The 27290-nt window shown below is 34.6% G+C and overlaps 4 pseudogenes; 2 read left to right on the forward strand and 2 right to left on the reverse strand.

Annotated features, from left to right (window-relative positions):
• Positions 1 to 6455: 6455 nt before the first annotated feature.
• Positions 6456 to 7134, forward strand: LOC121366177 (annotated as a pseudogene).
• Positions 7135 to 7608: 474 nt separating this feature from the next.
• Positions 7609 to 9036, reverse strand: LOC121366172 (annotated as a pseudogene).
• A 169-nt stretch (positions 9037 to 9205) lies between these two features.
• LOC121366173 lies at positions 9206 to 12464 on the forward strand (annotated as a pseudogene).
• Positions 12465 to 14304: 1840 nt separating this feature from the next.
• Positions 14305 to 15961, reverse strand: LOC121366174 (annotated as a pseudogene).
• Between the last annotated feature and the right edge of the window lie 11329 nt (positions 15962 to 27290).

Below are 27290 nucleotides of genomic sequence, written 5' to 3' on the forward strand. Positions count from 1 at the left end.
TGTTTTTTTTATAGGAACGTCAGCCCCCTCCCCCTTAAACACCCCAAATGGGATTAAAATGGGAGGCCTTGTTCAAGTGCTTTTACAATGCAAAGGGTATCATACAGTCTGCCCCTCTTATTATAATAGGAAATATTAACTAATTAGATGAAAACACGACACTATGGGTCAAATCCACTCCCACTGGTCGACCAGTCTCAAGAACTAAATAGTCGAAAAGTTTTGATAGTATTAATCTTTTCTCAAATCAGAAAGGCTAGGATCTTCTATATGCCAGCATGTTGTTAATTCAACTTTCTTACATGTCAAGGATTTCTTGTAAAGAAGGAGGGTAACTAAACTGTTATTAAAACTGGTTTTACTGGACATGATAGATTTATGAAGAATTGGAAAAAAGAGATGGTTTTGTGGACTTTACAACAGGTTTCTTTGACATAGTTTTGAGCTGAAGAGGTAATCCCTGGGTAATTATTAAATACTGTATATAACAAGATGTAGTCAACTCGTGTATGATATGGATAAACTTATATAAAAATGTTTTTTTTTATAGCATGTTATTACTCGTTTAAAGAAAGTCCTAAAGGTGTGATCCCCCGTAGACCAAATCAAGAGAGTCTCACTATCCACTCGAAGGCTTCATCTGATAGTCAAAATTATTTCAAGTCAAGACTCCAACAAGAACATACAATATCAAAAGCACCCCTATTATTTCAATGGAAATATGGATGGCCTGTCTCAAACTGCCCCCCCTTGACTTGGTGACATGACCATTACACGTAAAATGTGTTTATCATCTATTTTTTGATGAAAGCACTGTTTTTTTTGAAGGATAAAAATGAATTTTATAAAAATGTTAATAATCCTATGTTTTTTATTTCAAATGTTGTGTGTTTTGAGAAAATATAATTTTTTATTAATGATAATAATAATAATAAATAATAATAATAATAATAATAATATAACAGCACATTGAACTGGATGTCAAAAATATAATATATTTATATATCTAGTAATGACAACAAACAACATATTATTGTTCTTCAGTTTATCAGATTCATCATCAGCTTCATTTCATCATCTTCTTGGCTGCCTTTTTCAATCTCCTTCTAGCATTAGCAAACCAAGTTGATACCTATACAAACAATATCAATTACAAGTAAATAACTCATTTTTTTATTATGACTTGTGTAAAGGTCAGTTGTGTTGCCTGACATAGTAACATTTTTTTCATGTCTTGAAGGATAGGGATGTTCTTTATGATCATCAAACCATTTAAGAAGTGGTATAGCTCGCTCTGGTGTTAGTTTGTAACGTGGAGTATCATATGATACCTTAGGACAACTGGAAGGGATGGGTAACTAAAAAATATAAAACAAAATGGACAAAATGTAACTTTAGGTTTCATACTTTGAGTATGATGTATTATAAATTACAATATATAAATGTAAATATTCAAGATACTTACTACCCATAGAGCAAATGAAGAAGTGGTAGTTATGGCCTACTGCTGAACTAGGATAATGAGAATAATCTTGAAGGTGGATAGAGAGTTGATAAGATGGGCGGTAATATCACATATGACTCTACTAGCACTAGAAATAATTATTAAATCATTGAACTGAGTCCCTCCAAATCCATTGCTATAATTTGGTGGATCAAGAAAGATTTGGTAGATGAGAAAGGAAACGAAAGTGAACTTGTTGAAGAGGCTGCAGACGAGGGTAGAGGAAAAGAGAAGGGGTTAGGTATCCAATTTTGAGGGAGACAGAGTATTGCACATAAATGAAACCAAGAGGATAAATTGATTTAGACAGGAGAAACTGAATTAGGAGAAGTGTACCCACAGAAACGAGGGTATGGTATCGCTAGTTCCCTCTGAGGTGAGTAGGGTTGTGGAGGAGATTGAGGACTCGGTAATGGCGAAGATGCAGACCTCCTGTCATTAGAGACATAATTATATATATAAGTACTTATTTATTTTTCTTACATTTGTGAGTCTGTTTACATAGGAGGTGGAGTAGTGCATGAAGTAGTAGCAGGTTGCTGTTGGTGATAATAATACTATTGCCAGCTCCTAAAAGTGCTGCAGTTTCGACTGCTGAGGGGGATATGAGGTGAAAATAGAAAGATGTAGGATTATAGTAGCTGTTATAGCTTCCTACACTAGAAGGTGATGTCTTTAACAGCTCAGAGAAACCATTGTAGCTAGAACTTCTTTTGAAAAGTTTGTAAGCTTGTTGAATATGGTGTGTGGCGCTGACTGGTTTGCATCATGAATATCTGCACTGATTACTTCCAGTTAGAAAAAAATACTGCAAAAAAAGAGATATTATCTAATAATGTTTTTTGCTACTATTGTTCTTATATCAACTCACCTTACTAACAGCTGCTCAATGGTACTTACTATTAATGATGCACAACTTGTTAAGAACTACGTAGCAGCGACTGATCATTTCATCTGAGGTCAAGTCGTTTATATACTGTGTGAGGTGTAGGAGCCCGCTAACAAGACATACTGGTCTATGCGTTGTGATAATAGACGATGAAATTGTCTCCAACCACCTGCACTAATTAGTGTGTGGGCTCATTTAATAATTGACGCTCCACGTGTTTTTAATAATGAGTAAATTGAGTAGTAAAGACCCTCTTATTACTATAATTGAGGTCACGGCTCAATAATGGAAACTCTATGTATCAAATTCTTACATCTTGGGACGTTCTATATTAGAACCTGCATTAGGCCCTAATGGTCAGTTAATCTAATATCTGTATTATATAAAGTACTTAATGTGTGGTCTTGATGTGATGATTCAAAGTGATGGTCATATTATTGCCACTAATTATGGGTCCCAACTTATTCAATTAGTATCTATTCCATAGGAAATTAATTACTGAATATATTTTAGTTATTTTGATTAGGTAAACAACTTTATCAAATGCAGTATCATCCTTTCAACAAATGGACAGGTATTATAGTAAACAAGTTATAAAAACCAGTTGAACAGGTTCTATCTAAACGGTGATGGAGCTAAAACGCTTTCATTTATTATTATTGCAGCTGCATTACATGAGGTAATTGGTTTGTTTTATATGAATATTCATAATCGTTTTGTAAGTTGCAGTTCTGCATTCCTAAGGAATACTTGCATAGTATAGGTTAGCACACCCCCACACCAGCCTAACAGTCACCGTTATGTCAACATTAAATAAATATATTTTTATTGCTCTAATTTTGTATTATTAGTGGTCATGCCACTTTTCTCAACTACAAGCATTATTAATGAATGATATTGTGCCTCAACTTCATCGAGAGGTGAGATAAAATTGTCTCACTACACCTATTTTATTTGATATCATTCTTAGTATGTACAATGGGTGTCATTTAGACAGAGTAAGAAATGTTGGAGAAAACTGTTGTATTAAACACATGTAAGTTATGAAATAAGGTCCAAAATGTTTCTGATTAAGCAATACAGCTAGTAATAAAATTGATTTAAAACCACAAAACCACTTTTTATAATCACTAATACATTTAGGTGCAATGCATCTTAGGTCTTATATCACATCATGAATCTCACTATTACAAAAACATTAACTCGTCTCATTATAACTGGATTATTTGATGTTGGAACATATCACTTTAAAGTAAGAGTGTGCACAAACCATGTTGTCATTGACTACCTAAATGAGCTTATCGAATGACAAGATCTCTTCAGATTCTCTTAGCAGCTCTGTACAATAGCATCTAATTTTTTCTTGTATCTTAGACATTAAGAAACACAATAGATTGTTTGAGTCATGATCACGTTGACTTCTGGGGGTTGTGTGACCAAACTCTCTTGTTGTTAAAGGGGTAAGGCTCACTAGTTCATTTTCACACACCTGTATGACCACCTTGGACCACTTGTCATGATCCAATTTGTTTTAAGTTTTGTTTCAGATTCATCCTTGATAATATGAAATGTATTGGTAATATTGAAGGATTGTCTCCCCTATGTAGTGGTAGGGATATTAATATATAGTTATACTATATCGCATTATTGCAGTATGGCACTCTTCTTAAATGTGGACTGGAATTGGATAATGAAGGTCAAATAGAGGCTAAAATAAGGTATATCTAAGTATATATACAACTGTCACTTTCTCTCAATGTAGTTGTGACTGGGGATACTTCTAATGTAACCACAGCTTATTAAGTACTGGGAATGTTATATTAAGACAATTTTAGAACATGTAAAATTAAGTGGTGTACATGTATTGTTAATACAAGGGTCTGTTCCCTTTGTATGAATGAGTTAAATTAGATCTTAGGACTCTTGTGTGATATGGTAAGATGAGATGATCCTGTTAATTATTATTATGTAATTATAATTTGTTGGTAGATATTTCATCAGAGACATTGTCAGACATTGAAAAATTAACTGGTATAATTAAACAAAGCATTAAACGAATTACAGGAAATGGTAGATGATGTTATCACAAACATCTCTATCTTACTCTCTCACTGTCACAGTTATCATTCTCATCAAGTTAATCTTCTCTCTACTTCAAAATTAAGTAGAATATCATTTGAATCTTACTCAAGTGAGTAACAATTAGTTATTTCAAAAATCTATTTAGTTTAGATAATAATAGTCTAGATAATGGAGTCTAGACTATTAGTATTGGTTATTTTATAGCGATGCCTCAATGTCTATTATTTTAGTAGGTATATTAACATGCAATATAGTCAAATGGAGACTCTAGACTGGTCAGGTAACCTTACTATTAATTTAATTAGGTCATGACTGATGGAGCCATTCAAGTGTATATATACACCTCAATTTAATATAAGTTAGATAGGGTGTGGCACATAATTTAAATAATATTTATTGTTTACTGTATTAATCAATGATTTTATTGCCTCATTAAAACGCCATTGTGGTTTGAGGTAAGTATCTATGCTATCAACTTAGCAGTGGTGGTCATGTGTACATCTAATACACTCTCATAAAAATACTATTAACCACGAGAATAAACTAGCGTGTCGCTAGCTATTTCACAGAGATAAAATCAATAGTGGTTGCCATAGTAACAATTGCCCTCTGTCCGCAGACCTACAAGTTTCATCTTATCAGCTCCAACATTAGGAGTAGCTCGACAATTAAAGATGGCATTAAAAAATTGTCTGATAACCTTGTCTAAATTGTTCTCATGAGGTATTAATTTTGAATGATGTCATAATGATGTCATGTCATTTGATTAGGGATGTGATAATATTGCTTTTGTTCATGGAGGTGGAGCTTGGGAGATTGAATTAATTCGGATATTACATCAACACAAAGCTTTATTATCAAAGTAATTAATGTTTTAAAACAATTAATCAATTAATTATCTAGGAGTTCTCCTATGTGGATATGCCTAAAAAGTCTTGAAGAGGTTATAATAATATTTAATTGTTTAATTTACTGAATTAATTGTAGGGTCTTCTAACAGTTCCTCAGATTTTGTTACGAATAAAAATGTTACCGCATCAAAGAGGCTATGCTTCCCTCCATCAAGTACTTACACTCCATATAACAATGTAACAATTATAATCATGATATAGGCTGTTTACAAGACAACAAAAAGGCTCAACGGTTAATGCTATTGAGGGTAGTTCCTGTAATTAGTATTAAGTATCTACACTTCATTGTTTTTCATTAAGGTCATTTAGCAAACATTGAGTCTTTTGTGTCGGTAGTTGAACCATTCAATGTAATGTATCCTATACTAGAATTGTGTATGTTAAATAGATCATTCATGTAACAAGATACCCAGTATTTTCCAGCTAAAGTCATTGTAGTCCTGTATTAGTTTTGTGGTATAATGTCAAACACTCTCACAGCTGTGTAGAATAGGAACAATACATTATATTAATAAAAAACTAGTAACAATGTTATCTGAAAATGATGAATGATGATGATGAAAAATAATGATTAAAATTAATTTAATAATAATTAATAAGTGGGCGTTTTTGGGCGTTGTCACCACATGTTGTTTAAAAAAAATCATCCAATGTATTTTGATAAGTGAGGTCAATCTGTGATGTGGTCCCAGACAATATTGTATATGGAGCACGCTCTACAAGAGTTTATAGCTGGATGGTGGGGGAGGTAAGAATGTAAATATATATCACCAAATAATTATATTTTAACTTTTATAGGTGTTTCTGGTCTGTTGGTGGGTCCATCCATTTGATACTGTTTAAGGTATTGTTTAACAAATATAAAAGACTCATTCCATTCCTTATAGTCTAGACTTCAAACTCAAGGGGTAAGATGTAGAGAAATACGTTACAGAAGTACCATTCACTGTTTTGTCAATATTGTTAAGACTGAAGGTGTAATCACACGACCAGTTCATTGATTCACATATCCTATCCTTATTTATATAGTCCATGGATATATCTAAGGCATTACATCACCTTATTAGGAATGGCAGCTATCAATGCAACTTGTGGTTTGGTATATGGTATTTGTATGCGACAACTACAACCACAAGGAGGAAACCCCCACTTAATTAACTCGTTTATTGCAGGGGCGGCAGCTGGCCTTGTCCCAGTGCTATATTTGTTGTCCTACCGAATTAATCAATTGAGAATGCAAGTACAAGGAATTGGTCAAAAATAAACCTTCGAGTAAATTCTGGAAGAAAGGGAGGTTGCCCTCATTATCTGTTAATTATATTGGACCTTGGGGATACAACTAAACAGATATTTGCTAAAGAAGGCATTGCTGGTCTTTGTAAAGGCAGTGGGTTGTTACTTTATGGAGGGAGGCGCCTGCTTTTGGTGTGTATTTTCAAAGTTATGATCTCTTGTGCATGCTATTTTCACAAGGCAAATCAATTCATGAGTTGGGACCAATGTCGCTGTGTTTAGCTGGTGGTATCAGTGAATTAACGCATGGATTATCACATATCCTTTTGATGTAGTCAAGTCTCGTATACAAGTTGATGGTGTTCACGGACCACGTCAATATAATGGCAGATGGACTGTTTTAAAAAGAGTTATTATGCAGATGGATGAGAGTGTTTTTTAGAGGGTTAAATTCAACGTTGGTAAGAGCATTCCCCACTAATGCTGCTACATTCTCACATTTACATATATCATAAGATACTGGAGAAAATGATCTCAGTAAGTAAATATTATTTATTTTTTCACCTTTAACTTCTGATAGCAATTATTTATTTAATGAATAGTTGTTTATAACATTTTGTTTTAAGTGTTTATAAATGATAATGTGATGACACATAGTTGCTGGTTGCCATGACAACTAATATGTAAATGAATTATAATGTTTCAATTTAGTTACTATACATACACGAACTGTTTGATCAAATAGGTAGATGCAAATAACCCTCCTATTAAACACAGATAATTAGTTTTAGGAAATAGAAGTATTTACTTTATCAGGCTCCATCTAGACTTGATTATGGTTTGAGAAGGAAAACGTCCACATTTTGTACAAGACTAACAGTTCCTATAACTCCAATTTTTTTCTCCATATCTATTTTTTACATCTATTACTGTGATATGTACTAGTGATAGAACAAAGTTTATATTATACCCTAACTATATAATATTTACTATTTCCAGAGATTAAGTGATCCATTACCTCCTGTTGTCATAAATAGGTCTCTGTTTTGTGGTAAATGTCGAACACCACCAAACAGTCGTAGAATTATGTGCCTGTCTATTAATAGCAACAAATATTCTACTACTACTATACCCAGTACATAGTACATATACCCACCAGTACATATACCAGTATATATCTTATTACATATACCCAGTACATATACTACCCAGTACATATACCGTAAAAAATATATCCTTTACATATACCAGTATATATCCTAGTACATATACCAGTACATATACCCATACATATCCTAGTTACATATACCCAGTACATGTACACATACCCAGTACATATACCCAGTACATGTACTGGGTATATGTACTAGTAAATATTATAGATATGTGACAGACATCATGTTACTTTCTCATAAGAGAGGCAAATCCTTCGTTGATGGGTGTTTCTTAGATCATATATATTAAACTTTGATTTCTAATGTTGTCGCTACTAGTTTGTTCATTGGAATATCTTTTCTATCAAATTCCACTCCACAAACCTATTAAATTATAATAATTAGAGATAGACACAGATGACTACTCCTTTTTTAACATTTGTTTCCCAATTTAAGTGACATCGCTTTTTCAAATCGAATAATTTTAATAATCTCCATTATCCAAACCCAGCTACCACACATCTCGCTCTTCATCATTATAAGAGTTACCAAATGCTACCGTCCAACAATCTCTCTTGTGTCTCACCCTCAGCAGGAGACATGGTTGCTACGGGAACATCCTTTTGACGAGGATCCCAAACTTTAACACTACCTAGATAAATGAGGCCATCTATTTAATAACCTATAAATTAATTCATCAATGAGGTACCTCCATTCAAATTCTACTTCATCTATCAACAACAACATACCATCTCTACTGCCAGTAACCATTTCTGGAGCTCCACCCCCAATCCTAACCCACCCACTCCATCAATTGCAGTAAATAATTGACTCGTGACTTTTAGCTGAATAATACTTGGTAACTCTAGTTTATCAATCCCGAAGAGAGAGTTAATTTTACAAACAACAACATCTCAGATTGTACCATATTTGTAATCTTCCAGCAAAATCCCCTGTTGCTAGTGACGCTGATGTAAACTAGCTTGCTCCAAATGTACCACATTTAAATGATGTCTTTTTCTCTCCGCTCTAATAAAATACACTAACATTAAATACATAAAATAACAAATTCCTTTACCTCCTTGAGTAGTTTTTTAATTCTCCTTTAGTTAGCTCATAAATATGGAAGGCACCTGGATCTCTTGGATGTGAGCCCAATACGACAAGTTTAGCACGACAAGGTATCCACTTAACATCAATAGCGTAAAATTTAAGCTCTTCTCCTACATGAGCTATAATTTGAGGCTTAGAAAGTCCTTCCATTCAAGGTTGAATGTGAAGGGGTTAATTTAAAGTGGGTGTGGTGTTCTGGTTATTAAATTAGGTGAGTCCTAGTTTGCCGATGTAATAAAGAAAACATTACCTTGTTGATATTAAGACAGTGAGTCATCTACTCGTTTTACCAAATCGTTATATTCTATTCTCGTGTAGAATGGCATCAGGGAGTGGCAGAGTGTTGACTGGCATGGTCAATATGACTATCCTAGAGGCCAAAAACCTCAAGACAGTCGCTTTACCAAAAGGATTTCAAGTCTCCAGCATCAGATATGGATCCCGTATTGTGTAATAGACTTGATGATTTTTACTTTGGTCGAACTACTCATAAGAAACAAGACTTCTTGTCCAGTGTGGAATGAATCATTTGAAGAACCTGTTTGATGATGCTGTGCGTCTTCAGGTGAACAGTATTTGCCATCAGTCTACAATTTACCCCCGACCCTTTCATAGCTCCCTTGCAAGTTGAAGTAGTCGACTTGATCAACTCCAATGATGGACGAGTTTAATTGTAAGTTATTACCAATTGTATTATAATTATATTGGTTACTTTATTTTCCTATTAATACTATACAACAAGTCACATGATCACTATATTTTGGAACTCTTGTCAATTGTTTGTTATAGTTGAGTCAGTTACTACTCAGGATATGGCAGGAGTAATTATCACTTGTATTGTAAGCTTTCATAAGGATATTGTACAAGTGTTATTTTCAAGTTAACTAGTAATTTAAATATATTAATAATTATTATTAGTAATTTTTAATAAAATAGGATCAAATTTTGTAGGTACTGGCACTTTTTATTTCAGAAATGAAGAATTAAATGTGGGTGTGGTCTTTGAAAATGCTAGATATAATTAATAATAGATTTAAATGTTCATTAACTCCTCTCTCTCTGTCCTCTCTCTCTGTCTCTGTCTCTGTCTCTCTGTCTCTCTCTCTGTCTCCTCTCTCTCTTCTCTCTCTCTCTGTCTCTCTCTCTCTCTCTGTCTCTCTCTCTCTCTCTCTCTCTCAGTTGGATCTTGAGCCAGATGGAAAAAATTCGGTTTAGATTACAATTCCACGAAAAGTGGGGAGGTATGTTTGTTAGTGTCAAACCTCATTATGATGTCATTATTGATCAATAATTATGAACTAGTAAACACTTAATGGATCAGATCAGCTATATATATGGAGTATGTTGTCACTACTTTATTTTGGTATTACATCATAACAATTCCTTATATGGTCATAATATACTTGTATTGAACCCATATCTGTTATGATACACCCATACAAACATAGTATAGAGTTAATAAATGTTTATTAACAATAGGTCCAGTCTCAAAAAAGAAAGAATTTCACACTCGAATTCAGGTTTAAAAGGACATCGCGGAGCAGTTCGTAGAAAGATTCATATTGTTTGTGCTCACAAGTTTATGGCAACATATCTGAGACGTTTTCATTTTTGTGCTCATTGTAGAGAATTTATATGGTATGTTATGATGTCATTATGATGTTATATGTGAGTTGTGTATCCAATTATAGGGTGTGGTCAACAGCAAGGTTACCAGTGTCAAGGTATAGTATATAGTAATTTGTCTGTTAATAATTACATTACTTTTTAATAGTATGTGCTTTGGTTTGTTCCACAAAAGGTGTCAAAATCAATTATAACACCTTGTTTCTGGCGCGTAACTATCAAATGATGTAAGTCACATGATTATCACATGATTTGGTTTATTGTATTGTATGATAGGAAGATCAACTTGGAGCCTCCGCTCGTTTTAGTGTCAACGGTTCCTCACCTCGATTTAAACTTCATAATTATAAAACACCCACATTTTTGTTCACATTGGTGGCTCTCTCTTGTGGGGCCTTTATAGACAAGGGCTCAAATGTGAAGGTAGAACACTAATTAGTGGGTGTGGCTTATGTTCTTCCTTTATAGCTTGTGGTATTAATGTACATCAGAGATGTCAATCATTTGCGCTGTAGTTTGTGGCATTGATCAAGTTGAGCTCTCTAAAATTATGTTTCATCAATGGGCGTGTCTCTGATCAAATTAATCCGGTAATCATGACAATACTAATTAGATTGTTATCTCCTTTGTTTATTAGAAACGCAGTTCTGTTATCAAATGCTGTTGGAAATTGGTGACTTACAAAAACCAGATATAACCTTTTTCCAAACGCGTCCCAAACCATTAGAACCTTCTCCCATTACTAAATCAGTAACTCTTGATGATTTTTCTTTTTTAAAGTTCTGGGAAAGGATCTTTTGGAAAAGTATGTCAACATATAGTCCCTGATTGTTATGTGATTGTCACTGACTTTATAGGTACTATTAGCAGAGATGAATCAACTGATCGTGTATTTGCTATTAAAGTATTAACGTAAAGATGTTATACAGCAAGACGATGATGTAGAGTGTGTCCCTCACTGAAAAGAGAGTCCTTAGCTCTAGCTTGCCAACATCCTTACTTGACATCAAATGCATTCCTTGTTTTCAGACTAAAGTAAGTTCATACACACACACACACACACATACTCATATACAATATACTAGGAGAGACTGTTCTTTGTGATGGAATATGTCACTGGTGGTGACCTCATGTTCAAATACAAAAAAGCTCGAAAGTTTGACGAGGACAGAGCTAGGTTAGTGGGGTGGTACCAGTATATGTCACTTAGTGGTGTGTGGTACCAGTATAAGTCACTTAGTGGGTGTGGTTACCAATATATGTCACTGTTTTTTCTTATAGGTTTTATTCCGCTGAAATCATTTTGGCACGTTTTATTTTTAACACAATAGAGGCATCATTTATCGGTATGTGTGTCATAGTAACCATGTATGTTATTGAATTCCCCTTTTTAGAGATCTTAAGTTAGATAATGTATTGTTGGATGCTGATGGTCACGTCAAAGTAGCTGATTTTGGTATGTGTAAAGAGAACATTAGAGACGGCAGACTAACTTCAACATTTTGTGGAACACAGAGACTACATTGCCACCAGAGGTAACAAGTCTACTTAATAACTATATGTCCATTAAATAATATGTTATGATGTCCATTGAATGTGTGTCCCTGTCCATTTTGGACTATTCATTTGTCCATTTAGATATTAGATGAGAAAGATTACGGTTTTTCTGTGGATTGGTGGGCACTAGGTGTACTTGTCTGTATGAAATGATGGCTGGACAACCTCCTTTTGAAGCAGACAATGAAGATGAACTCTTTGAAGCTATCAGAAATGATGACGTCCTTTATCCAGTCTTGTTTTTTTTTTTAGATAGCTTTAGAAGCTAACCAACTCCGTTTTAAGAGGGGTAGGTCCTTACTGTTACTATGACAACCATGTTACTATATAAATATTATCAGTTCTTGACTAAAAATCCTCAAAGACGCCTTGGTTTTGCCACCAGGTATTGGTGAAAGACAGATTAAAGCACACGCTTTCATTTCGTACAATTGTTGGGACAGATTAGAAAAAACTACAGGTCCCACCTCCTTTTAAACCCACAGTGGTAGCCCCTGTTTAATCACTTAATAACAAGAAATCATTATAATAATTTACTTTAACAGCGTGGAAAACGGGACTTTAGTAATTTTGATGCTGACTTTATTATGGAAGAACCTACATTGACTCCAGTAACTCAAGACATGGCATCACAATCACCAGTCTGATTTTGAGGATTTCACCTATACTAATACAGATTTCCTCAATACATAAGACCACACCCTCTTGTTTAGTTCACTTGGCAGATATCTATATTTTTTTCTTTTTCCAACTCTTGTTATGGTAATTGGATTACACTCACAAATCAAGTTGTGACTATTTTTTTCTGATACAACTGTTCTTTGTCCTGTATAAAACACATTATTTGGTATTACATAGGACATTGTCCTTTTTAATCATAGTGTGTTCATTATTGAATTATTTCATATTATAGACTTTCAGTGATCATTATAGAGTTAGCCCCTATAATAATAGTCGCAAATCATTCTTCAATTTCCGTTTTAACTTCTTAACAGCCATTTTCAATCTCTTCTTTCATCTGTCCATTGTTTGTGACGAGACTGTGCTTCTGTAATTGTGATGTAAGCGTATCATGTGGCTTGCTTGCGTTTTCGACAAATCACAAGATTTGATTTCAACTGAGTTACTGTATCATTGACTGTTGTCAACTAATATATTATTAACAATAACTTTAAAAGAGAGCACTTGATCTTACTTTCACTTTGAAGATAGATAACTTCTCTTTCTAGCTCACTTTTTTTTAGACTTAACAATTGATATTTTTTCTCTATATCTGTCTTCTTTCCTCACCACTAAGCAATTGTAATCCATCTTCACGTATATATATTGTGATCCTACAGAACACATTAATATTATTATAGGAACAACAGAACGTACTTCGTTGTTGTATCTCCTTAACTTTTTACAAGTATCATTGAGCTCCTTCTTTAATTGGCAAATTCTCTTCCATCCAGTTTCAGACTGTCTCTTTATATTTCAGCATCATTTCAGGATAACGTCTGTATTTAGTTTGATCATTCACAAAAACCTAACAGATCATAGTTACCAAATAACTCAATTATATATACTGTTTTGGGTTTCCTCATGGTTTGTTCTAAAGAGAGGTTTTCCACAATTAATGCGATATGACTTTCTCAACTTCTCCACATGTTAATGCTCTCTGTGAGGAGTCTTCTTGAAATAAGACACAAAGATTTATTACAATTATATATATCATGTTTTAATTTTAGCTTGTCTTCTCTGTCTCTAAATATAAAATATTATGACAAGACTATATTTAAATCTGTTCATTTACCATTTGAAAAATAGTCTCCTAAAGAACAACAACATGATACATTTTAGCAACCAGATATTTACTGACTTGTATATTTTCAATGTATCTTCTCTCTCATACACCTGGTTTCCATGTGTTGCTTGAGCTTTGAATACCTCTTCAGCTAATTCTGGTAGTGATCCTCCAACATCAGCTATATACTCACTGGTAATGTTGCTTCATCAATATCCTGAGGGGAGCCAGCCATCAGTTTTAGACTACAAGTTTCATATATAACAGGCTGGTTAAGATTAGTAATTATAATAATGTTTATTTAAAAGTATTTTTATTAAAATATAAACAAAACGTCTTAGAATAATTTAAGTTAATAGGTCTTGAGTGGAAGATATTTTTTAGATCAGCTCATTGACTGAAAGGAGACAAAGATTAGATCATATGATTAGTGGGCGTGTACTTACTGTTCATTGCATCTCGTCAATTTGATTTGAGTGAATATATTGCTGCATATCTCGAAGAATACGAATATCATCATTTTTTTTGGCAAAATATAATGGCCACACCCTTTCTTCATAACGACCAGATCGACCAATCCTGATATATAATGAAATTGTACTAGTTTTTGACCACACTTACCTGTGAATATATAGCTCACGATATTATTAGGTAAATCATAGTTAATGACAAGAGAGACTTTTTGTACATCAATACACGAGCCCATACATCGTGGTTAGAAGAACACGACTGTGTTAAGATAATGTAACAGACCAGACAATGTTCTAAGTTACCTCTCCCCAGCACGGAACTCCTTCATATCAGCATCTCTTTCTTTCTGTGGCGATCTCCATGCATTGATGATACGGTAAAATTGGCTTTCTCTCATGTTCTCAGTCAACCATTCTACCTATAGAGGACTGCATGAATCAAAACAGATATTAAGAAAGAACCTTTCTCTTTGTATTACATAAGATCACAGCCTGTGTTATTGTCAAAGTATCATAGAGATCACATAATGTGTCAAATTTCCAGTCTTCTTTTTCAACAGCAAAAAAGAATTGCTTTATACCTTCCAGTGTCAATTCATCACTATAAAGAGGAGGGGAACAGAGGTTGCCATGGTAACACTCACCGTTCACAAGGATCCTTATTGATCTGTCATGAATTTAGTTGTCATTTCTAATATTTTCATGAGGTAAAGTAGCACTGGCTAACACTACGCTACATCATATGATCATCACATGACAAACATGTATAGATCATGGGTGACTTACTTGATTAGTAGGGTGGGAGATAACGATAGACATCCATAAATCTGTTCTTAAACCTAAGATACCAAACCCCTGTAATAATTTAGTTCATCACATTTCTTAATTATAATACCTTGATTTAACATTTTCATCAGCTTTCTCCCATACCAACATTTTAATATTTTGTGTACGTACAACTTCTTCGTTTAATCATATCTTAATTAGACATAATTAGAGTCACAGAAACAGGGTTCTACTCACCAAATACTCTTCCAGAGTACCTGCCCAACATGTTGACCATATCTCCTTTTCCTAATATCTTCTCCTACATTGGTTCCTCCAATACAGCGCGTGGACATTGGATATTCATCATAGTTTCACCTAATGCCAACATAACCTACAAAATGGACAGATAGTCCGGTAAATGGACACATAAACTACTACTTTTTGTATCTGGACTGCTAACTCTCTTGTTGGTCCAAAACTAAGCTTGAGTTTTCTCGAGATCTGAATGTCAATGCTTTGAAGTACTGAGATAGAGAATTGTGGCTGTTTTTCCAGTCCCCGATGTGAAGCCTGAGCAGATAACATCTCTCCCTCGAACGATGGTCATAATGGCTCGCTGTTGAATAGCAGATGGTTTTCTCAAATCCTAATATACATTGCACTCATATTTGTAACACACCCCTCCGAATACCATAAGCTAAATTCCTCTGATAATAATCTTCTCTTAACCCATTCCTCAAATGTAGCACAACCATCGACTCCTTTGTCTCGTCTCAAATACCATTGTGGCGTCCTTCAGCGCCGGAGAAGAGCTCGCCTCTGGTTTTAAAATCTTGTAGTAGTCTTGAACAATGTCATTAGTCGCCATTTTGACCACTCCGAAGTGTTACACTGTGTGATAGTAGTATGCGGACAATATACGATTATCGGTATTCTACACCCACGTGTTATATGAATGGCCTCTTCTCGACTCCCTCAAGGTATTTCGCATCCTCATCCATTTTATTTCAATTCAGATAATTTTTTTATTTAGGTTTATTTATTGCTGGCACTACAGCCTTTGGTAAAACTGATCTATCACTTCATTATCAAAACCTTATTAATGAGAAATCATATCTGCCGACTCTGTCCAAGTATATTTGATATATAATATTTAAATACACATGTAGTAATACTAGGTATATCGTCATATGGATTTATAGGCTCAGCTAAAGTAGACTCTACCACTCGAGCAAATATTCACCACATGGCACCATAGGGATTGATAGTACTTGATATTGATCAGTCCTTTAATGCTGCCGGACTACAGCATCATTGGGTTGAGGGCTAGTGATACGGGGGGGAATATTTACAGGTTTAGTGAAACCTGTTTGATACCAGTTTTGCTGGGACATGGGTGAGTCTGTGGGGGTGGGCGCCAACCAAGTCTTGCAGGATATTATTTGCTAGAGGAAAGGTACCTATTATTGTAGGGGAACCAGTTTTTTTATTTAAAGTTTCTTCTTTCTGGGCCAACTGGCTCTCCCATGTCAACTAATGAAAGTAAACGCGCTATCTGTAATTAAATTATTAGAGGAGATATGGTATTTGGGAGAAGAGGTATTCACACTACATGATATAATAATTTGTCGTATAGGTTTAGATCGTCTGGGTCAGCCCCTTGATCCAGAATATGCATCATTTTACATTGTAATGATTGGTTTAGATTTAAAGAGAGGTCTTGACATTTGGCCTACAATCTGGACGTTTTAGTAATATCATATAATTTAAGCTAATTATGTTTTTTATTAAATTAGAAACAGTTACTTCTTTTAAACAAACTGAACCACAAGGTAAGTGAGTGGTTATGAGGATGTTCCTCTTATTCTAGTCTTGATTAGTACTTCCATATGAGGGTCGCTGTCTTTTTCTAACAATGCCTCGTGTCAAGTTATTTCAAAGAATTGATCAACGTTGTGAGATCATTTTACATGATGGGTTTCCTAAAGGTCCCTTTTTTTTGATAAGACTCATTGACTTTTTACCATATTAGGAAGTTATATCTCTTGTTCATAATTATGGACGGTTGGAACTGTTGACAGTCAAGTGGTCAAAAAAAGTTATTGGATATCGTCAGGCACTAGAGTATTTAGCTAATGTATGGGGAGTACCTAAGAAATCACATGGTAGTCATGTGATAGACGTAGGTATATCATGTGAGTAGTATTAGCTGTACATGTATACTGTGGTTAAGTTTCTCAGGAAAAGATGAGAAAAATTTCCTTGACTTTTTATTACTTTATCCAAGCACGTACCAGGTATCCTAATTATTATACATTATATTATTACATTATTTACATGTAATTATGTATTATGTATACATTATATTATTTATTATGTACATGTAATTATGTATTATGTATATATTTTATTATATATATTATGTACATGTAATTATGTAGTTATGTATACATTATATTATATAACAATTGTCCTTTTTGTAATTAGACCATTAGCACAACAACAGTTTGACCTGTTCAAAAAGGAACCTTCATTTCATTGGTTAAATATGGCACCAAATGGTATAGAACTTCCTTGGATCTTGTTGCCAAACATGTCACTGAATGGTTTGTCTCTGTTTGTCCTCTGAAAACCTCTTTGTCCGAATGGAGTGGACAACTCTTGGCAAACACTAGTAAATGAAGGGTAGATGTTGCTATGGTAACCACTCTTTAATGTTGCAGACTCCATTAGAGAATGAACAGTTGAGAACATAGATCTTCAGAAGAATTAGAAAGACTTACCATATATGGTAGTCATGAAAACATTGACAAAACATTACTGATATAAGAATCACATACAATCAATTTATAAATAATAAACACCATAAAAATAAGATAATTTTGAAATTAAAAATGTTTTATTTTTAACATGATAGTACATTTTTTAATTCTTTGTCTTCTTTGTTGATTCCATGGTGGATAGTGTGACACAAATGGAGTTATCTGTTCGGAGGTACATTACTAGAAAGATCATTCACTTCTCCTCTTTCCCATGCCTTTTCAGCTTCTATCATATTTTTAGCATATTCTTTTTCCATTTGTTGGTGTATTTCAGTTTGTTGAGAAGTCAATTTGTCAATAATCCACGTTCTGACAACTTTCACATGAGAAAAAAGAAATGTGAACATCATTCAGACCAGCAAATTTCAACAGCATTACTCTCATTGCATACACTGCAAAACAACAACAATATTTAACTGTATAATGTAATATAGTTAACATGTTAACTATTAATATATTTATTATATAGTTTAATGTATAAAAATTAGAAACTGACCTTTTCCTGAAATTCGCTTGATGACAGTTCTCACAATATTTGTATTGTGTGGCATATGTGTCCCAACATTTTTGCACTGCAATGGAGGAAGATTCTCCTCAACCCAATAATTAATATGGGTAGCCATATTGCTCGGCAATTTATGCTTAAGACTATCTGGTGTTTTCTTAGCTTCTGTGGCAATGTTTTGGCTCACAATGTTTGGGAATTGTTCATAGCCATTAATCTTTTGTGAAGAGGGTTGTCCCACCCTTTTTAAGTCTTGAAGATTTTTCAAATCTCTAATTACATAGGTAATGTAACAAGATTTGTTCTTAGCCAAATCTAAAAGTTTCAGACTTTGACAGAAACCCAGCGTCAGCGGTAAATTAGAGAGAGAGTTATCACTTAATAAATATTGCTCTAGTTTTCTGAGTCTAACCAACAGAAGGTGGTAACTTTGAAAATGAGTCTTGTCCAATTTTTAGAACACGTAACTCCACAAGAGACCACAACTACAAAAATATCCTCTAAACATATTATTGAAGTAAACTATTTCTCTCTACCTGCAAGTTCTCTTTCAAGTTTCTCCAGGAGAGCGATTATTCCAGCTAAGTCAAGTTCAGTAAGGACATGTAATTGTTTTATACCCGCCACCAGTGGGGAATTCTGGTGCTACAATATACAATATGTGATCAAATGATACGACACAGTTAAACTAAAAATGACACACCTAGGCCATCTCCCATCCTCGTAGTTTAAATATTTCTAGAGCAGGAATACTGCAGTGCTGTGGAAGTAACTCTGCAAGTACTCTTCATAATCAAACTACAAATTAAAGGACAGAGAGATAGTTAAATAATATTTAGTGTGTTTGTACCTTCTCTCCTTCTAATAATAATGGATCAAGTGATGGATCAACTGAGAGCTGTATCCTTTGAAGTCTAGTATCATTTCTTTTTCTTTTTGTAATTGATGATTCAACCAACTAGCATATAACTGATATTTTGATGACATTTTATCAGGGTAAATCTCTCAACAAAGAAGTGGACATTAGTTGTGTAGTCATGTTGACTGACTGCATTCTCATGTCTATGGACAAACAGTAACCTTTTTATAGTCCCGCTAAGTAACTTGTGGTTACTAAAATAGAACACACTTAGTGCTTTTTTAGAATTACTTCCCTTCCCACTCAAATTAGCTATATCACGTGATAGATATGGCAGCTATTTGGTTTATCCATTGATGGTTCATCCAATGTCCAGGATAGGAGATGAAGTTTCTTGTAACAAGTGATGCCAATTCTAATATTATTTTAGTAGACAGCAAATCAAAGCAAGTAAATATGTACTTATGTTAATAAATATAATTATGATGTCATAATTTTAGAAAGTAGCATCAATTGAAGAATTGGTTGAAAGCATTGAAAAATAACCACATTCTGTTAAAATAGATAATGGTAATAATATTGTATTTTATGAAATATTAATGAGATTCATTATGTTCAGGTTTTCCTCAAGCATTTACTAAAGAAATCCTTGATGTACAACTTTATCATTAATCTTAATCTCTCTAATTATAAACTTTCATCAGATTTAGAGAGCCAATTTTCAGGTATTTTATAACCCCCACACATTAATTATATTAATTTTGTCATTTATTTCTAGTTTGGTCACATGGAGATCAATCTGACATCTCTGATACTTGACAACACTAACCTTAGACAACTTCATCCATCAATTGGCCAGTTACAAAACTTACAAGTTTTATCTCTACGATATAATCGACTTTATGACTTGCCAATAACTCTACGACTGCTTAAACATCTCTCCCCATCTAGACATCACTGGAAAATTTATTCCGTAGTCTTCCAGGAACCATTTTCCACCTTTTAAACTTAAAAACTCTTGATGGATTAAACGACAACCTTCTTGAACAAAACCCTAGCTGGAGTCATGATAATCATTGGATAATTTCTATACCTCCTCTAAAAAGTCAAAAATGTTCTCAAGAAACTGTCTCTAGTCTTCAGTCAATTTCATTGGAGCATGCCATAGGGCTAAATATTTTGGTTAATCTTTACCTGATCAATACCGTAATCAGTTGATAGCTAAGACAGTGTACTTTGACTCTCTGTAAGGGTTGTATGTCACCAGTTAGAAGAATAATGGCTAATCAAGAAACAGATGGACAAGTTTAATAATTGGGGGTTGAGTTTAATAACTTTTTTATGTAGGTTTCTTATCAAGTATGTCTGGTTCTATTTTTGGGAACTAAATCGTCCCTTTAAGTTCCTTACCTGTTCAGTAATTGTTCGAGAGAAAGTTATTTCAAATTTACAGCTTCTACAGCAACGATATACTGATGAGTGACCTCAGCAGGGCTCCCTCACCTGAAGTCAGTTAAAAGATCAACTGTAAACCCTGTAAAAAGATTCTTCTCATAGTGATGTGAAAGAGGAGGAGACCTCAAATGAAAGAATAACATGACATCTGGAAATAAATGCTGCTCTCATTAATTGCTGGCATGCATTATTGTTGTAATATATTATAAGTTTCATTACCTTCCCAAAAAATTTGACTAAAACTAAACAAAAAGATGTTACATTCCAGTACGTTATGTCATTCACCACTAGAATGAATGTAATAATATGATCTGGTTTTATTAGGACAATAATTAATATGGTTGGTTGTATTTTTTTTATTGGTATTTTAGTACAGTATCAATTACTATTGTTAGTGTTATTATTTGGAATTAGAAAAATTAATAGCATTTTATTGGAATAAAAAAGTATGAAATTAATAATCGCATAATATTATTTACGGTATACTCCTCCTACAAATTAAGAACAGTTTTTATGACCATATTTGGAAGTAGATCGCAACGTGTTCCTGCGGTCATTGCAGGCTCATTCTCTTGCCCTGTCTCTCCTTGAGCTCGCTAACCTGGAAAATGGCTGAAGAAGAAAATACTGGACAGCAACACGACATCAACGAAAAGTTGCTGCTCGATTAGCATGGATACGACAACAGAAAAAGTACGTGTATCCTGCCCTTGTTTTTCCTGCACTTGTTCTATTTTTGCACACACAATTGTTGTTTGAGGGACAAGATAATCTGTTTTCTACTATTTTAGCTGATATTGCTTGAGAACAATACCATAATAATATTTGTATTTAACATTGAATTAATTTCCTTTCTATTTCTCTTAGACATTACTGCCTGGTGCAACTCTCATTTGAGGAAGGTCGGCATTCAAATTAAGAAATTCCTGATCAGGATTTTTCGTGATGGGTTGACGTTGGCTACGGCTGCTGGAGGTCATTTGCTGGTGAAAAGATTCCCCTCGTGAAAGAGGGTGCAAGCTCGTGTGCACAGATTGCATCTCTCAATCAAGCATTGGAGTCTTATCGCCAGTAAAGGTGTTAAACTTGTTGGTATTGAGCTGAAGGTAATACCGCATTATGCCCTGTACTCACCAACTAGTTTGTTAATTGACCTTTCTATTCTATTACAGAAATTGTCGATGGAAACCTGCAAAGATGACATTGGGTATGATCCGGGACCATTATCCCTTCTTTTTTGCTATTCCAGATATCTCAGTTGAATGTTAAGTCATCATAATAGGGTTTGAATTTATCTAATTTTCATTCCTCTTGTTTCAGAGCTCTCTGCTAAAGGAAGGCCTCCTATTGTGGTGTCAAAGGAAGACGCAACCATACAAAACGTTAACGTTCAACAACTTTCATACTAGGTAAATGTAGTCTAAGGGCAACCAATGATTGCCCCTCCATGTTATTAACAGTTTAAGGAAAAAATCAACAAACCTGTTTATTTTCCTAAATAACATTGCCACTGTAAAGTTTCGTGTGTCAATCATAACCCTTTCACAATGACTTAAATAAACTCAATGCCATAAATTATAATAGTGGTAATTCAAGTTTGTGCCTCTAACTACATGTTACTAAATACTATATCACATATGTCTATTTGTTACATAACAGGTTCTACAAGCGGGTAAGTCATTGATTTCTTAACAAAATGTCTACTTGGCCTGTTCTTTATCTATTGTTAGCAAGCTAGCATTTACACACGTTGATTCGTGTTTATTTGCTATTATAACATGATATTTTATGTATTGTAAATATTTATAGCATAAAATATTTAATAATTTTATCATGCTTCTTGTTTGGACTAGTGGCTTCACCACTGCTTCTATTGACCATATATGATATAATCTAGCTACTTCTCTGTCAACAATGCTATTATTTATTATAACAATCACTTTTGCAGGATAATGAGGGATGACCCTTTATTTATTACTTAACTAAATTGTTTTTTTTTAGTTTCAAAGATGTCTAGCATTCTGTGCCCTTATCCATCGTCCTCGTCCTGATCTTATTATTGACCAAATGACAGCTTAAAGAAAGTGTGTATTATGTATATTGCATGTTAGTTTACATTCTTCTTATATTCTTCAGGGTAATGATCTATATAATCTAAACCTTGCATTGAGTAGCTGCGCAGAAAAGAGAAACCACCTTGATATACCTAAAATGTGGCTGCTGAGGGTAAAGTTGTCTCTAGTTATTCAATTAATAATCCAATATATTGTTTAGATATTCATGAGTCAGCTAAACCTGATGAGGCTCTATAATGACTTATGTTTCAGCTTATTATCATTGTGTTTTTGCAAGGGACAAAAAGCAGAGACTGCTGCTAAGAGAATTGGTAAAGTTCTCAACATTAACAGGGAGAATGAGCAGCTAATGGAACAGTATGAGAACAATGGCTAGCAATGTAAGTAGTTCAAATGCTTCTGTAATAATATTATGAGTTGACAGCTTTTGGAATGGATTTGCTCAAGTTATGGCTTGGTTGGAAGATCGTCTGGTGAGACCACTCTCCAAGATGCTCAGGTAAGTTGTGTGAGATCACATGATAACAATGTGATTTTTTTGTTGTCTGTCTTGAAGAATTCCGTCAATATGCTTTCCATTACAAAGCCACCTAAAGTGAAGAGAAAGGGAAACTTGGACTCATTTTCACACTCTCTACAAACTAAACTGAGGGTCATGAATCGTCCAGAATATGTACCATCAACGGGCAAATTAGTCTCGTACGTTCATGCCATGTAAATATCTATTATATTTTTGTCATTATGTGTATTTAGGATATTATGCTAGATGGAAGCACACTTGAGGAAGCCGAGAAAGATTATACGAAGAATTGTTCTTAATTGATTGCGTCGGTCATGTTATCAAACTTAACTTTAATTATAATAACTGTTAATGTCATATTTATAGTCCAAGCGTATTGGAAATTTTGGCTGACAAATTTAATCGCAAAGACTGAGAATATTGAAGGTTTGGGACTACTGGCAAAGATGATTGTTGAAACAAAATGATGATCTTGAGGAAGCCACCTTAGCGAATGAATTCAAGTAGACAACATTCAGAGAAATATATTCTAATATTAATTGTTTTTGATCCGGCTTTGCAAAAAATCCATCAGACCTTTGAGACAGATTTACAAGCTGAGAACAGTTAGAGTTGATGGCATTAGCTGCTATTGCTAATGAGCTAACGTACGTTACAGGAACAAGAAGTGTTTATGTATTATGTTATTATATAGTGAATTTAAACTATCATGATTGTGAGAGTGTTAACAAGCGTCTTGAGGGGACATACCGTCAACTTTTTGTTAATCTTCAAGATCTTTCAGAAGACAGAAAAATGCGTATACAAGTAAATACCATATATTATCTTAAAGATTACTTAATCTTTAAACAGACGGCCATTGAAAAACAACAACGTATTGATCACTGCGTCTGGAATTTGGGGGCCAAAAGAGCAGCTGTAAGTCTTCTCAAGAGAAAAACTCATACACTATTTCTCTCTCTCTGTACCATAGACATTTAATAACTGGATGGACAATGCTTTTGATGATCTTCAAGAGGTCCCATGTCTGTGATATATTTGCTGAAAGCTGATGACTTGATTGATAACCATGATGTGGAAGTCTACACACTTGACCCAGTTGTGAAAGTCCAAACCCACCCCACCTAGCTAGTCAACAATATGAAGTAACTCAACTCTCTTGTTCAAGAGATGGCAGATCTAGGTAGCACTGATAATCCTTATTACCACACTTACACCTGAGGTAAGGAAATTCCATTGACCATTCTAAACATGCCTTCCTGCTCTATAGGGTGTTTATGAGAAATGGTGTCAACCTCCTTGATGCTGTACCTAATTCGAGATGTTGTTCTGGAAGAAACGAACTCCAAAAACAAAACCGTAAGAACCACACCCACTGACCACATCCACCCTAACATTTTTCTTCTGACGATAACGAGATCTTAACGAGAATCTTCGATAAAGCCAACTCTGGGGGCTTTTTGCAGCTAAAGCCTTAAAACCAGGCTGCTGGGCTTATATTGATGCCAAAAATGCTGAACCTTTCTGATTCTAAAGATCCTTCCAAGGGAAAACAATATCAGGGATTCCAACCAACTCTTGAGGCAACGCGCAACTTCAAGCTCCCCCCCCTAAACCCATCCTTCCAGGAAGAAGTCCCCCCCCCCGAAAAACAAAAAAAAAAAAAAAAAAAACCAAACCCCACCACACCACCTCATGTGAAGCTGCAACCCCAAAAAACCACCGATTGAATCAAGAAGGTTTGTCTTTGTAATCCACACACCAATACCACGTAGTGAGGTACAAATGTTTTTTTTTTTAAAAACTGTTGTTTATTGATTATAATCATTTAGAAGAGTTCGTTCTGCTTGGCGTCAACCAACATGAACATTAGACGAAGTATTAATGAGATGGAGAACAAATCTTTTCGTGATACGATGGGACTCACTGAAGACCACTTAGAGAATTTTAGAGCCTCATTCAACCATTATGATAAAAGATTACTCTGACAATGGACAAAAATGAATTTCGTTCATGTCCCTGTCTCTTGGTTATGATTTGGGAACAGATCCTGTAAGTGTATTTATGATATTAATGAGTAGGTATATGACCACACCTCTGTTAGACAATGATCCTTTATTGGAGACCGTCTATTTGCCTCAGTGTGATCCCAATGCTACCGGTTATGTTACATTTGAAGCATTTTTAGATTTCATGACTAAAGAAACAGTCATCATGACACCTCAGAACAGTTATGGACTCCTTCAAGATCTTGGCGTGGAGATAAGGTAGACAAGTATTATTGGCTCAAATAATATCTCTGTTTTCGTTAGCCTTTTATTACAGAGGCGCAGCTGAGGGCAAGCTTCCTCCCCAACAGGCTGAGTATTGTATTGCTCGAATGAAGCCTTATACTGGACTGGGGCTGTTAGAAGGAGTCACATGGACTACGACAGTCTTTTCGTCTGCTTTTATTTGGACAGAGTGACTTTAAAACCAGCCGCAGTAGTAATGCTGGCTATTGGGTAGTAGTTAACTCAAATTTAAATGTAGTTATTTTGTATAGAATCGTCTTCTTTTCATTGAGAGTTTGTTCTTATTATTGTGTTTTTATGTCACTTTTGGATGGAGTTAAATTGATTATAGTTACTTTTTAAATTTCTTGATTAATTCTTTTTTTTGCCCTTAAAAAGAGAGTAAGGTATGTGTTTCTTCCCAATTGTCTTGATTATTCTTTTTTTTGCCCTTTTCTTCCCAAAATTTGCTATTAATAGAACTTCATGTGTATGTAATAATGATGTCATTTGTGAGCATGCGACAGTAGAGCGTAGTATACGGAGGTAACCAGAAGCATATACGGCAAATAGAAAATGGCTGTCTAATAAACTTTCTGTTTTTAAGCACTTTCCAGATCTGCCTGTCTCCCGTGAAACACTCGGCTCCTCTTCAGCAAGAATGACTCGCTACGTAAAACTCAATACTCATTGACTAAAAGCTTATCAGGACTTCTTTCTATACTCTCTGGTATAAAATCGTTCTTTCAAAGTCCAACCCTCTTTTCAACCAAGGATGGGTGCGTTTTAGAAAACCTAAGAACAGAGAAGACATATCATCCTCAGGTGAGGGTTATGGTATCAGATATGCTGTTTCTGCCTATGCCCTGGAGGCTGGCGGATGGAGCGGAAGATGCCCACGGTATGGCACTACAGAATTCAAATTAAAAATTGGATTTTTTGGTTGTTTTTTTGATGGAGTTTTTTTTTTTTTTTTTTTTTTTTTTTGGTTTGTTTTTTGGGGGGATGGTCCATGTTTTTGTTGTTTTTTTGTTTTTTACTAAAGTCTCGATGCATTGTGCTGAAAATTATTGACGTCCATCTTAGAGTGTCTAGAATCTGAAAAAAATGAAGGAAATATGAAGAATATTCTGTAGAGAAAGTCAAGGAGGCTGTCCATGCCAAGGCTTTTACAACATATGATAAAAAAATTCATGAAGACCCCCATTGTGGGCAATGGCGAGAATCTAGTGTACTACTGCTATAGTGGTCATGATCTCACCCACACAACATTTCTGGGCCAATTGTGGGCGACTCTCTGAGGGATTATGTGTAAAGCAAAATAGTCTAGCGTTTGCTACGACAGATCACAACCGTACGTTGTTCTCTGAAGAAAGGATAGAAAAGGCTGGCGGGACGGTTATGAGCAACCGTTAATGGTTCTCTAGCTGTATCAAGTGGGCTCTAGGAGATTTGATTATAAACGAAACAATTTAGATCCCACTGCTCAATTGGTTTCTCCAAACCTGACATGACAGTTTAGAGAGGATTATAGTCAAGATGAGTTTTCTATTATTACTTGTGATGGAGTTTTGATATTCATGTCTAATGAAAGAGGTTGTGACTTACGAATACAATCGATTGGACACTAACGTCAAATTTAAGTCAAATTTGTAATGATCTTATTGACAGCACTGCTTACACAAAGT

This window comes from Gigantopelta aegis, unplaced genomic scaffold, assembly GCF_016097555.1.
Source record: "Gigantopelta aegis isolate Gae_Host unplaced genomic scaffold, Gae_host_genome ctg4944_pilon_pilon, whole genome shotgun sequence".
Classification (NCBI taxonomy): Eukaryota; Metazoa; Mollusca; class Gastropoda; order Neomphalida; family Peltospiridae; genus Gigantopelta; species Gigantopelta aegis.